The 12,238-nt window shown below is 37.3% G+C and overlaps 1 protein-coding gene across 3 annotated transcripts in view; it reads left to right on the forward strand.

Moving 5' to 3' along the window:
- The window catches only part of adcy2a (adenylate cyclase 2a), a 157,243-nt gene that overhangs the window by 15,993 nt on the left and 129,012 nt on the right, over positions 1 to 12,238 (forward strand). The gene's annotated exons all lie outside the window — the stretch shown is intronic.

A 12,238-nucleotide genomic window follows, 5' to 3' on the forward strand; every position in this document is an offset into this window, starting at 1 on the left:
ACTGAGGTAACGTCAGTAACTGAAACCCAAGACTTGGAACACTTCAGTTAAGGACCCCTAAAGAACATTAGCCAGCTGAGTCCCAAGACACAGCTGAGGATTATAAATATAACCATTTTCACCCTTTGGAAGAAATGGGCAGGTTAAAAAGATAGGAACTGTGCCTGCAGGGCAGGGACGTCAAAATTATAGAATGTGGCAAATTTGAATGGTGACAACCAGTCAGTGGCTGCACAAATCTCACTAATAGCAGTCCCACTGGACTTTGCCCAGAAGGAGCCCATTCCTCTGGTGGAGTTGGCCATCACACCTATGGGGAACTGTAAGCCTCCTGAGAAATAAGCCAAGGCTATGGTGTCCATTATCTAGCTGCTCCAACTGTCTGAACTGGCTGGAACACTCAAAATACACTCTCAAAGCCCTTATAGGGCAAAGTACATTAGGTCCCTGCTCGCCATATTTAATGGGGAGTGCTAGATGGGTGATATCTTGGCTATGGGCTCTCTAACATTGCCTCTGGACAGCCAGTTTTCCTCATGGTTCAAACTGCCTGGCATGTAAACTGCTCTTATCAAGAGTAGTTAATTCTGTGCTCAAAATAGGAGGTGTCGAGCCATCCTGTAAAGTGAGTGAGACCTCAGACCACCTTGGAAATTGATGTAAGCTACCACTCTCAGTTGATATGCAAGCATCCCCCGCTTCAGTTTGGATGCTGGATTGCCCTTCAACAGAGCTCTCCAATCTGAGTTGGAAACATCTGTTGTATTTACTTTCTTCTTGGAGGTCAGTCCCAACTGCATGCCTGCCTGAGACAGCGAAGAAGCTGTCCAAGACACAGTAGCTTAGACACATTGATGGTTTACCTTGATATAAAACAGGCCCAGGCACCAAGCGTGGGACAGCCAATATTGGAAAGGCCACATGTGAAGCAGGTTTAAGGGGATTGCAGAATGAATGGAGAGATGGTGAGCGAGCACAAGCTTTCTTCAAGGGAGTTCCGGCCTCAGCGTGAACTAATCCCTTCCTTTTTCTCTCCAAAATGCTTTGCTAGACTGAATGTTCTCATAGCAAGAGCAGCTAGCTACACACACCAGCTCTGCTACCCACACACAAATACAAAGCTGTCAGCTTTATCATTCATGACAGCATTCTACTCCGATTAGCCTAGCAGGATTGAGCTGCTTAATGAAAGTGATGTGACATACAGCCAAGTATGGTGACCCATAATCAGAATTCATGCTCTGCATTTAACCCATCTAAAGTGCACACACACACACACAGCATGAACACACACACCCATAGCAGTAGGCAGCCATTCATGCTGCAGTACCCATGGAGCATTTGGGGGTTTGGTGCCTTGCTCAAGGGCACCTCAGTCGTGGTATTGCCAGCCCAAAACTCAAACCCACAACCTTAGGGTTAGGAGTCAAACTCTCTTACCATTATGCCACGACTTCCCCACAACTCGCTGTAACAAGGGGCACTGATCCTCGTGTAAAACACACCAGCGGTTCAAAGTGCTAAATGTACATTAAAAAGCAAAACATAAAAAATAAGCAGTTATGACCAGCAATACTGTTTTGAGCAACTAGAGTTGAGCCAAATAAAATGCTATTGTAAAGCATAGTCAGCACAGTTATCAATGCACAATCAATGTACATTGTGTTAATAATTACTAAAAATTGCTGCAAATATAGTGAAGCGCTCTCTGTCCTGATTATTCCCATTAAAACCATAGATTGATTCAAACATATTGACAGGGCAAGTTGTTTAGTACTATTGATAGCTCCATGAACCAACAAATTTTTTATTGGCAAGTCGCAACGGCTGGTGTTGTTCACTGTCCAGGCATCGACCAATAAAATGTCTTCATGTGCACAAGTGAGTTTTGCAGCAGGAATACAGCAAAATGAGTAGCAAAAGTCAAAGCCCTAGGATTTGAACTTGTATTTCCAGATCTGAGAGTTTGTAAGTGCCGAATTGAATAATAAAATAAGTAATTTCCTGTTGCCAGCAGGTGGCGCTATACTCATAATTGAATATTGGCCTTTAGTTGTCTTCAGGCCAGTTCTCTTATAAAACGTGATGTTTGGGTCAGATTGGGAATTGTATGCATGATTAACAACAACTTCCTGTTTCATACTATTAATATCATCATTTAGCACATAGTAAGTGTTGCTAGAATGTTTGAAAATATTTCTAGCATGATAAGCACACAATGGCATATTTTTATGTGTTGCAAATAGTGCATAAAAGTGTTAAACATGACGCTTCCTGTTGCCAGCAGTTGGCGCTATGACTATAACCGAATATGGGCATATTGATTTATTTAGGACAGGACCCTTGTCAAACGTGTGAAGTTTGGGGCAGATCGGACATTGCTTGCCTGAGTTACAGCAACTTCCCTTTTCACTGATTAGTAGCATGTTTTAGCACTTAGCTAAGTGTTCCTATCATGTTTTAGTATGCTTTTAGAATGTTGCCAGCCTATTTAACACTTGCTGATGCTTTTTATTAGTCCATAACAGTTTTAAAAATGACACTTCCTGTTGCCAGCAGGTGGCACTATCATCGAAAACGGGCATGTTAATGTGTTCAGGACAGGACTCTTATCAATATATAATATTTAGCACTTGTTGATGCTTTTTAATATGTTGCTAGGAATCCATAAAAGTGTTAAACATGACACTTCCTGTTACCAACAGGTGGTGCTATGACTATAACCGAATACGGACATGTTGATGTGTTCAGTATAGGACTCTTGTCAAATGTGTGAAGTTTGGGGCAGATCGGATGTTGCTAGCCTGAGTAACAGCATATTCCTTATTCAATGCAATAGTTGCATGCTTTAACACTTAGCTAAGTGTTGCTAGCATGTTTTAGTATGCTTCTAGAATTTTGCCAGCCTATTTAACACTTGTTGATGCTTTTTATTATTTTGCATATGAATATGGGCATGTTGATGTGTAGCGTGGTTCTAAAGTATCCTGAAATATTTTACAGATTTAGGTAACATAAATCATGTTCACATTAAAGCAAAATTAAGATGATGCCTGAGATGAAAGCCTTTTGACAAACTTGATATTAAGGAGTATAAATTAATTTTTAATATTAACAATACAGTTTAGTATTGATATGCAATAATAGAATGGTTGTGTTTGTTGTTTAGTAAAATAGAAAACATTAGGCCAAATAGCCTGATTGTGACTCAAGGTTAAATCTAGCCTAAAGTTTTTTCACGTTTTTTTTTTTCTTTCTCCAGGTTGCAAGATTTTATATTTTGCCTTCAAATAAGCTTATGCCTGTTGTGGTTGCATGTGTTTGTTGTTAAGTAAAATGAACAAAAGAACAGTGAGGAATTCTGACTGTGCATTTAACTCTTTTATGTACAAAAATATATATAATAACCTAGCCTATGAAAATAGTTGGCTAATGTCTTTGTAATAAATTCATAAAAACTACTCATATTGTATTATTTGTCTGATGATGTTCAATTATTAATCAATCCATCCATAACCAAGAGAATTACTAGACGATTTTCATCATCATTATTATTACTATTATCATTATCATAGACTTTGGCCTTTTCAGAACTTTTACTATTATGATCATTATTATTATCAATATCATTATTATTATTATCATTACTATTACTATCATCATCATAGATTTTGGACTTTTATCATAGACTTTTCAGTGTCCCACATTACACTCAAAAAAATGAAATGTTGGGTTTAATTAAAAATATTATGTCAACAGGTTCCACACAATTTAAGGAATCTCAACAAACAAAAGAAGTTAAAGTAAACTTAAATTAACAAACCTTAGTGTCAACAAACAACAATTGAGTTAATTGTACATGAAAATTGTAATTAAGTCCATAACATAGTGATGTGTCGTTCTTGAACGATTCGTTCATTTTGAACGAATCTTTAATGTGACTCGGGAAGAACGAGTCGTCTCGGGGAGTGATTCGTTCAGTCGCGCATGCGCATTATTCTATGGGTTCTGTTCTAGTAGTAGTAATTCACCTGTCAGTCAATGCAGTCTTGAGCCGGAAAGAGAATTGATTAGTTCATAGTTCGGGTCTATCGGGTTTTTGACTCGTTCCTTAATCACGTGACAACCCCATACGTTTCCCCAATGCAGTCTGAGCCCGAAAGAGAATTGATTAGTTCATAGTTCGGGTCTATCGGGTTTTTGACTCGTTCCTCAATCACGTGACAGCCCAGTACGCTAAACCCAATGCAGCATGAGCCGGAAAGATAATTGATTAGTTCATCTCATGAGTCTTCGGGTCGAGTCATTCCTTAATCATGTGACAGACCCATACGCTAAAACCATAGACAGTAAAAGAATGCAGAGAATTGAATAGTTCATCTTTCGGTTCTTCGGGTTTTTCGTTATTTTGTCCCGTGATGTGACAACATTGGCTAGAGTAATTATTTAATTTACAACTTTCCTTACAAAATGGGTGCGTAGTACTTATTTATTATTAGTATTATTTACTCACGTATTATATACGTGATGCATTTCTGGTTTCAAATTGTTGCTTTTAATTTCTGTCACGGTGGTACTTTTCCATAACACTGAATGTGGAAATAAAGAGTTGGTTATGCTTAAAATGTTGATCTTTTTTTCTGTCTGTTTGTTTGTTTGTTTTTGTTTAGTTGTGCAGTTATTAAATCAGATTGTCTGTGTAAACCATACTTTTGTAACATATGACACTTTACAAACATTAAAAACACTGTACATACTTTTGAATTGTTGTTTATTGTTTATTTTTGTGCCAGAAAATCTTTGTAACAAAGAGGACAACTATTCCAAAATAAATTAAAATAATAAAAAATTTTAATAATTAAAAATGAAATTAAAATTAAAATATAATAAAGCCACAGGGTCTAATAACCTTAACAAATTAACTTTAAAAGTACAATATAAAAAAAGAAAAACTAAATATTGCACAACAAGCTTTGCTTTTTTTTACATAATAATTTTAAATGAATGCGTTTTAAAATAAATAACACTTTTGGCCCAAAATAAAAACTTTATATCAAAGAGGATAACTATTCCCAAAATAATTTTAAACCATTTGAATAAAAAATAAATGAAAATTAAGAGATACTAAAGCTACGGAGCCTTATAGTAACAATAACAAATTACCTTTAAAATCACAACAACAATAATATTGCACAACAAGCTAGTCTTTTTCTAAATAAATAAAAATAAATAAGCTTTAAAATAAATAAAACACTGTGGCTATATTTTTAGGACTTGCTTTAAGGCATGTTTGCATTATATATAAAAAAAAAGAAAAGCTCCCTGACCTTGGATGGGCTGAGTCTGTGAGTTCTTCTATCTGAGATAATCTGCCCAGTTTTAGAAAAAAAAAAATTCAGATGGCACGGATGTGGCCACAATGCAAAGTCTTGTCTTTGTGACTTCAGAAAGGCTTTTGTATACTGGTGAACATCTCCTCCACCAGGCCAGAGGGTCTGATGTGCGGGGTAAGAGTGGCTCTGCAAGGTTGGCCCGCATCTCCATCATAGCATCTGAGGTCTTAGAAGAGGTAGCAGAAGGCCTCAAACTTGCTAACCTCTCGTCAAAGTTTTCCAAAACATGGCCCCTGCACTGGCAGAGCACCAGGATCTGAAACTCCTCACTCTGAGCTGGGTTAAAACTGTTAAAGCTCAAGTTATCATAACCTTAATGTTTTAAACAAACATTAATAATTCAAATTCAAAATGTTATTTGGTTTTAATATAAATTCTTATACATATATTACACCAATATGTCAAGTCTGCCTAGGAAAAGCAATTATTATACCAGCAAACTCAAAATTGGAGTAAAAATGAACAAACTAGTCTATAAATACTTTTTATTGTAAGCTTGGATTATTATATTATTATATAGCCTAGTGTTTATTTACTGATAGACAGTCAAGAAGACAAATTAATCAAAATTTTATTTATAACAGGTTTTTATTTATTAATAAAATAATAACAAACCACAGATCCTCAACAAACAATAACAAAAACACAGTGACAGAAATGTCAGAAATAGCGCATGTGTCTGTCATGTGATTAAGGAACGAGTCAAACTCGACCCGACACCCGAGACGCGAAAGACTCATGAGATGAACTAATCAATTCTCTTTCCGGCTCAAGACTGTGTTAGTTTTGCGTATGGGGCTGTCACATGATTAAGGAACGAGTCAAACTCGACCCGAGACCCGAAAGACTCATGAGATGAACTAATCAATTCTCTTTCCGGCTCAAGACCGCGTTAGTTTTTGCGTATGGGTCTGTCACGTGATTAAGGAATGACTTAAACCCGAAGACTTCTTGTCAGATAAGAGGTGAGGTGAGCTTTCTTTATCTTATAGCATTTTAGTTTTGTATTGTTTGTAGTGTGATCAACGTTTGCATAAGTACTAGATGTGTTGGGGAGGTAGCACTTAATATTTTAATAACATTTTGCTATAATGAATGAAATGAACAAAATGACTCGAAAAAAGATTCGTTCATTTTGCTGAACGAGACTCAAAAGTCTGAGTCGGTAAAATGATCCGAACTTCCCATTACTACCATAACACTGAATCAATAAATAACAGTGCAGCCACTCAGTATAATTCAACATAAGAACCATTTCTTAATTACAGTTCTTCAAACAAATTGTAAACACGTATGAAATGCAATGTAGCATTTCCAACCACTTATTTGTAAGGTTTGTTCTAAAATTTATCAGAACAAGTTCATTAACTCAACCGTGTTAATTTATTACTCAGGTACCTATCTAATGGTGCTACACTTCTGCAAGAGGGTGACAGAACAACAATTACCCATAATACACTGCAAAATCCTCAGCCAATGAGATTCAAGTCTTTAACAATGTTATGTTGGCTGAACAAATAATTTTTAAGTAAAGCTGACAATGCACACTTTTTTGTTGAATGAACTAGACTAAATTAAGTTCACATTGTTAATTTTTTTTTTTTAAGTTAATTGGCAAAAGTAAAAGTACTTTTTTTTGAGTGTAGGAAGCACCAGATTGTTTTTAGACAACTTGCACTAAGAGCACTAATATGCCTATAATTTCTTTTATGAATGTGTTATCTGAATTTTCTCTTTTTATTTTATTAGGAGACATCCTGGGGATTTTAAAATGGTATTGTGTTTGAATTTAATGTTTTGGCTACAAATCGCAGATATTTCAGACTGCTGCCCTGCCTCTCCACCGTGTACTTCGTCCATGTAGACTGGGGGCGCCTGCCTGTTTATATACCCCAGTTGAATATGCATAAGGCACGATTAGCATAATGATATGTCACCGAATACAGAGCTCTGTAATGCAATTGTTACTAGTAAGAATTGCTATTGTAGAGCTCTGTAATTCAATTTGAACTAGTAAGATTGCAATTACAGAGCTCTCTAACTCTAAATGTTGCTAGTAAGAACTGAATTATGGAGCTCTGTAACTTAATTCTTACTAGTAACAATTCAATTAGAGAGCTCTGTAATTGAATTACAGAGCTCTCTAATTGAATTGTTACTAGTAACAATTGAATTAGAGAGCTCTATAATTTAATTATTACTAGTAAGGGCTGCGATTAGAGAGCTCTACAATTGAATTGTTATTAGTAACAATTTGATTATAGAGCTCTATAATTGAATTACAGAGCTCTCTAATTGAATTGTTACTAGTAACAATTATGATTAGAGAGCTCTGTAATTCAAATGTTACTAGTAACAATTGCAATTAGAGAGCTCTCTAATTCAATTGTTACTAGTAACAATTCAATTAGAGAGCTCTGTAATTCAATTATAGAGCTCTGCAATTACACATATCTTTAATGTGTAATTTTAATGGTAATAAATCAATTGAAGAGCTCTGTAATTCAGTTGTTACTAGTAAGAATTCAATTAGAGAACTCTATAATTGTAATTGTTACTAGTAAGAATCCAATTAGAGAGCTCTATAATTGTAATTGTTAGTAAGAATTCAATTAGAGAGCTCTATAATTGTAATTGTTAATAGTAACAATTCAATTACAGAGCTCTATAATCCCAATTTTTACTAGTAACAATTCATTTAGAGAGCTCTATAATCCTAATTGTTACTAGTAACAATTGCATTACAGAGCTCTATAATTAAAAATGAATGGAAGTCAATGGAGACTTATGACTAGTAATAAATGAATTGTAGAGCTCTCTAATTGGAATTGTTACTAGTAACAATTGAATTAGAGAACTCTATAATCATAATTGTTACTAGTAAATATTAAATTATAGAGCTCTGTAATTGTAATTGTTACTAGTACAAATTTAATTGTAGAGCTCTATAATTGTTATTGTTACTAGTAAAAACCGAATTAGAGAGCTCTACAATCATAAATGTTACTAGTAAAAATTGAATTATAGAGCTCTATAATTGTAATTGTTACTAGTACAAATTAAATTATAGAGCTCTTTAATTTAATTGTTACTAGTAAAAATATAATTACGACGAGTAATGCTGGAACGTTTTTATGCTGAAAGGGCCTCCCATACTAAATGTGAATATTAATATGACAAGTTCTTACATTCAGATCAACAAGCTCTCGAGTTTTGCTACTGTTTTACCTTTATACACTTCTACGGTGGTGAGATGCAGGCTGAACTTCTTTCTTTCAGCTTCTTGTTTGGGTGTCAGCAAAGTGATGTTCCTTGTAGCTGAAGGAGAAGATTCTGATGAAATAGCACTGCAAGTCAACTTATATAGGGGTTGGCTCGCCTTTTCTGTCAGACTAAAGTACCATTGTTTTGTTCAGCTACACACATGAAATCAGGCTTCAGTATAGAGTCAAACAAGGGTTTTCCACATACACAATGTGAGAGAACATTTGAAAGGGAACAAATATTTTTAGACAGTACACAATAATAAATACATTTTATTAAACAGTAATTATGACATTGGTTATGTAGGTTATGGTACTAGGTTATGCTCTTTCGGCTAAAGATTGTATGCTTGCCTTCCAGTGGCTTTGATATTGACAAAGACATCCAGCTACTGTATCACTGTATCACTGTAGCTACTGTTTGAGTTTTCCCCGCCCTCCTTGTTTCCCTGTTGTGAACCTTATTGCTCGCCACCTGTTCTCTATGTCATTCGAATTACTGTGGAACGTTACTCATCGGCTTTGATTCATCTGCTTCAACTATACATCCTGTCACTACGAGTAAACCTGTGAACGTGACTCATCTGCTCTGCCTCCTCTGCTTTAAATAAAGCTTTGAGTAAACCCGCATCTGAATCCTGCCCATTTCTCCAGACAGGCTATGGCCTGTGCCCCTGTAATAATAATTTGGGTTAAATTTTGTATTGCTGTTCAGTGTATTTACTAAAACATTCAATCCATTGAAATTTATGAAATAAATTACATGATTTGCGATAAATCAAAATCATAGTTAATTGTATTTAGCTAATTTTGCTGAGAAAAACTACCAAATTAAAATAATTTGAATCATTACATTATTGTGTCAGATGATCAGATCCATTTGCAGCTTTATTGCGAATGTTCAGACAATACAGGGTCAGAAGGCAAGGCTGAACAATGGAGACAAGGCTTAGACAGAACGTTAACCAGGCGAGAGATCAGGGCAGGTCAATAAACTAGAAAACAACCAAGGTTAATAACGCTCAGAAAAGACAGCCGGGCAAATCAAGACTTCTCAGTGACTGAGCATTTGGTGACTGCTAATATGTGTGTGGGCGTGTAAATGAGAAGCAGGTGTAGAGAGTGATGAGGTGTGATTGTAGTGAGGTGTGGTGTGATTGACCAGTCCCAGATATGAGGGATGATGGTAATTGGAATCCAAATCAGAGTTCATTAATATTTAGGGGATGGTTCCCTCTGGTGGTGAGGAGGAGGTGGTACGGGAACTTCCTCTGTAACAGAAAGTTACTTTTTCCGATAATGTACCCGAGGAAAGAACTGCTGGATTGATGGAACTCACATTTCTCAGCCTTGACGTAGAGTTGATACTGGATAAGGCATTTCAGCACTCACCTCACATAGTGGACATGTTCCTCCAGAGAACTTGAATAGATCAAGATGTTGTCTATGTATACGATTACCCATCTGTCGAGCATGTCCCGGAATATGTTATTTATTAAGGATTTTAAAACTGATGGACTGTTTGCTAGGCCGAAGGGCATAACCTAGTACTTGTAGTGCCCACTAGTGGTGGAGAAAGCAGTCTTCCATTAGTTTCCCTCATGGATTCGAATCAGGTTGTAGGCGTTAAGTAAATCCAACTTGGTGTAGTATTTGGCCCGGCGAAGCTGTTCTAGTGCAGCTGGAACTAGGGGCAATGGGTAGAGGAACTTAATGGTGATATCACTGAGGCCCCGGTAATCAATACATGACCATAACCTCCATCATTCTTAACAAAGAAAAAACCCAGCTGAGGCAGGAGAAGTGGAGGGCCAGAAAAATCCCTTGGAGAGTTCTTTCTTAATGTAAAGCTTCATGGCTTCGGATTCAGGTTGAGATAACGTAAATATCCTTTAGGAAGAGTGGTTTTGGGTATCTCACTCTTGACAGGCAACGTTCTTGACACGTGGCACACCGTTGATTGATCTATCCTTCCCTCCAAGAGATGAGTGAATTGTGTGTCCGTAACCATGGCAGTCCAAGGATGATGGTATGATTGGGTGAGAGGATGATGCAGAATCGAATGAGTTCTGAGTGCAGGGTTCCAAAGTGCAGTTTGACCTCCCTGTTGACGCTGATAATTCTTCCCTCTCAGTCTTCTGGTACTGGATGATGGTCGGAATGGGCAAGAGATTCTGCTGATTCTGCAGACGGCATTCTTGTTCTTCACGTGTGAGGTGAGTGTATCCCAATTGCATGGGTTCAGCTCCGCTGATGGCTCCATTGGCAGAACGAGGCATGTTTCAAGCTGAACATTGAGAACGGATCAAACTGTAAATTTTTACTGGCCAGATCGAAGAACTCACTCAGACTCCTTCCTTCAACTCAGCAGGCAAATTCCGACTGAAGCTCTACATTCAATCCTCTCTGAAACAAGACCTTTAATGGGTCCTCAACCCACACAGTCTGGGCTGCAAAAGTACGGCATGAAATAGCGTACTCAGCTGCCGACCTCCTTCCCCGAGTCAGGTTTAATAACCGGTCTCCCTCGCCTCTCCCCTCAGCCGGGTGTTTGAAAACCTTGCGGAAAGTTTGCAGAAAGGCTTCGAAGGTGGAGAAGGATGAACTGTTAGTCTTCCATACAGCGGTAGCCCAATCCAATGCTCTCCCTGTCAGCAGTGAACAAACTAAAGCAATGCAGCTGGAATCTGTGGGGTATAGCAATGGTTGCTGGTTGACGAAGAGCGAACACTGAAGTATGAAGCCCTTGCATTTAGCAGGTTCTCCATCGAATCTCTCAGGGAAAGTGAGTCATGGGCTGACTGGGGGTGTTGGAACTGGGAGTGGGTTGCTTGGAACAGGTGGTGACACTGAGGCTTTGCAATGCTCTGACCAGATCCTCGGTTAATGTGGTGAGCTGGTTTAATTGGTGTTGGTGCAGGGAGAGCTGAGACACCTCCTCTGTAACAGTTATAGACATGACTTCATATTCAGATGTTCATGTATTGTTATTTTATTCCTGTACAATAAATCCTAATAAATAATAAATTTATTCATTAAAGACAGGGATAGGCAAGTTCAGTCCTAAAGAGTTAGCTCCAACCCTGAAAAAAAAAAAAAAAAAAAAAACCTCACCTGCCTTGGACCTTAGCCTGAATTCGAAATCGCCCCCTATACCCTCATTCACTACTCCCCATATTAGACCACTAATACAGTTCACTTAAAGGAGTGAATGAAAAAAAAGTGAGTGAATTCAGGCTTTTGGCACTTCCCTTCTTCACTTTTGCCATGGCACCTTTTGTAAAGGAATGTAACCCCACCCTTACGAAAAATAACCATGGTTTTATTATAGTAAAACTGTAGTAACCCATGGTTTTTTGGCGTATTGACTGCCATTTGTAAAACCACAGATTTACTACAAATACCATGGTTAAACTATGGTTAATATAGCAAAACCATAGTTAATTTGTGGTTACCATGGTTTAACTACAGTAACCATGGTTTTTTGGTTTTATTTGTAGTAAAACCATGGTTAATTTTCTTAAGGGCAGTGTCCTGGCTAAATTGTCGCCACTGACCCCTGTCAATCATGGCTTCCTAATC

This window comes from Carassius auratus, chromosome 16 (assembly GCF_003368295.1).
Source record: "Carassius auratus strain Wakin chromosome 16, ASM336829v1, whole genome shotgun sequence".
NCBI classification, from domain to species: domain Eukaryota; kingdom Metazoa; phylum Chordata; class Actinopteri; order Cypriniformes; family Cyprinidae; genus Carassius; species Carassius auratus.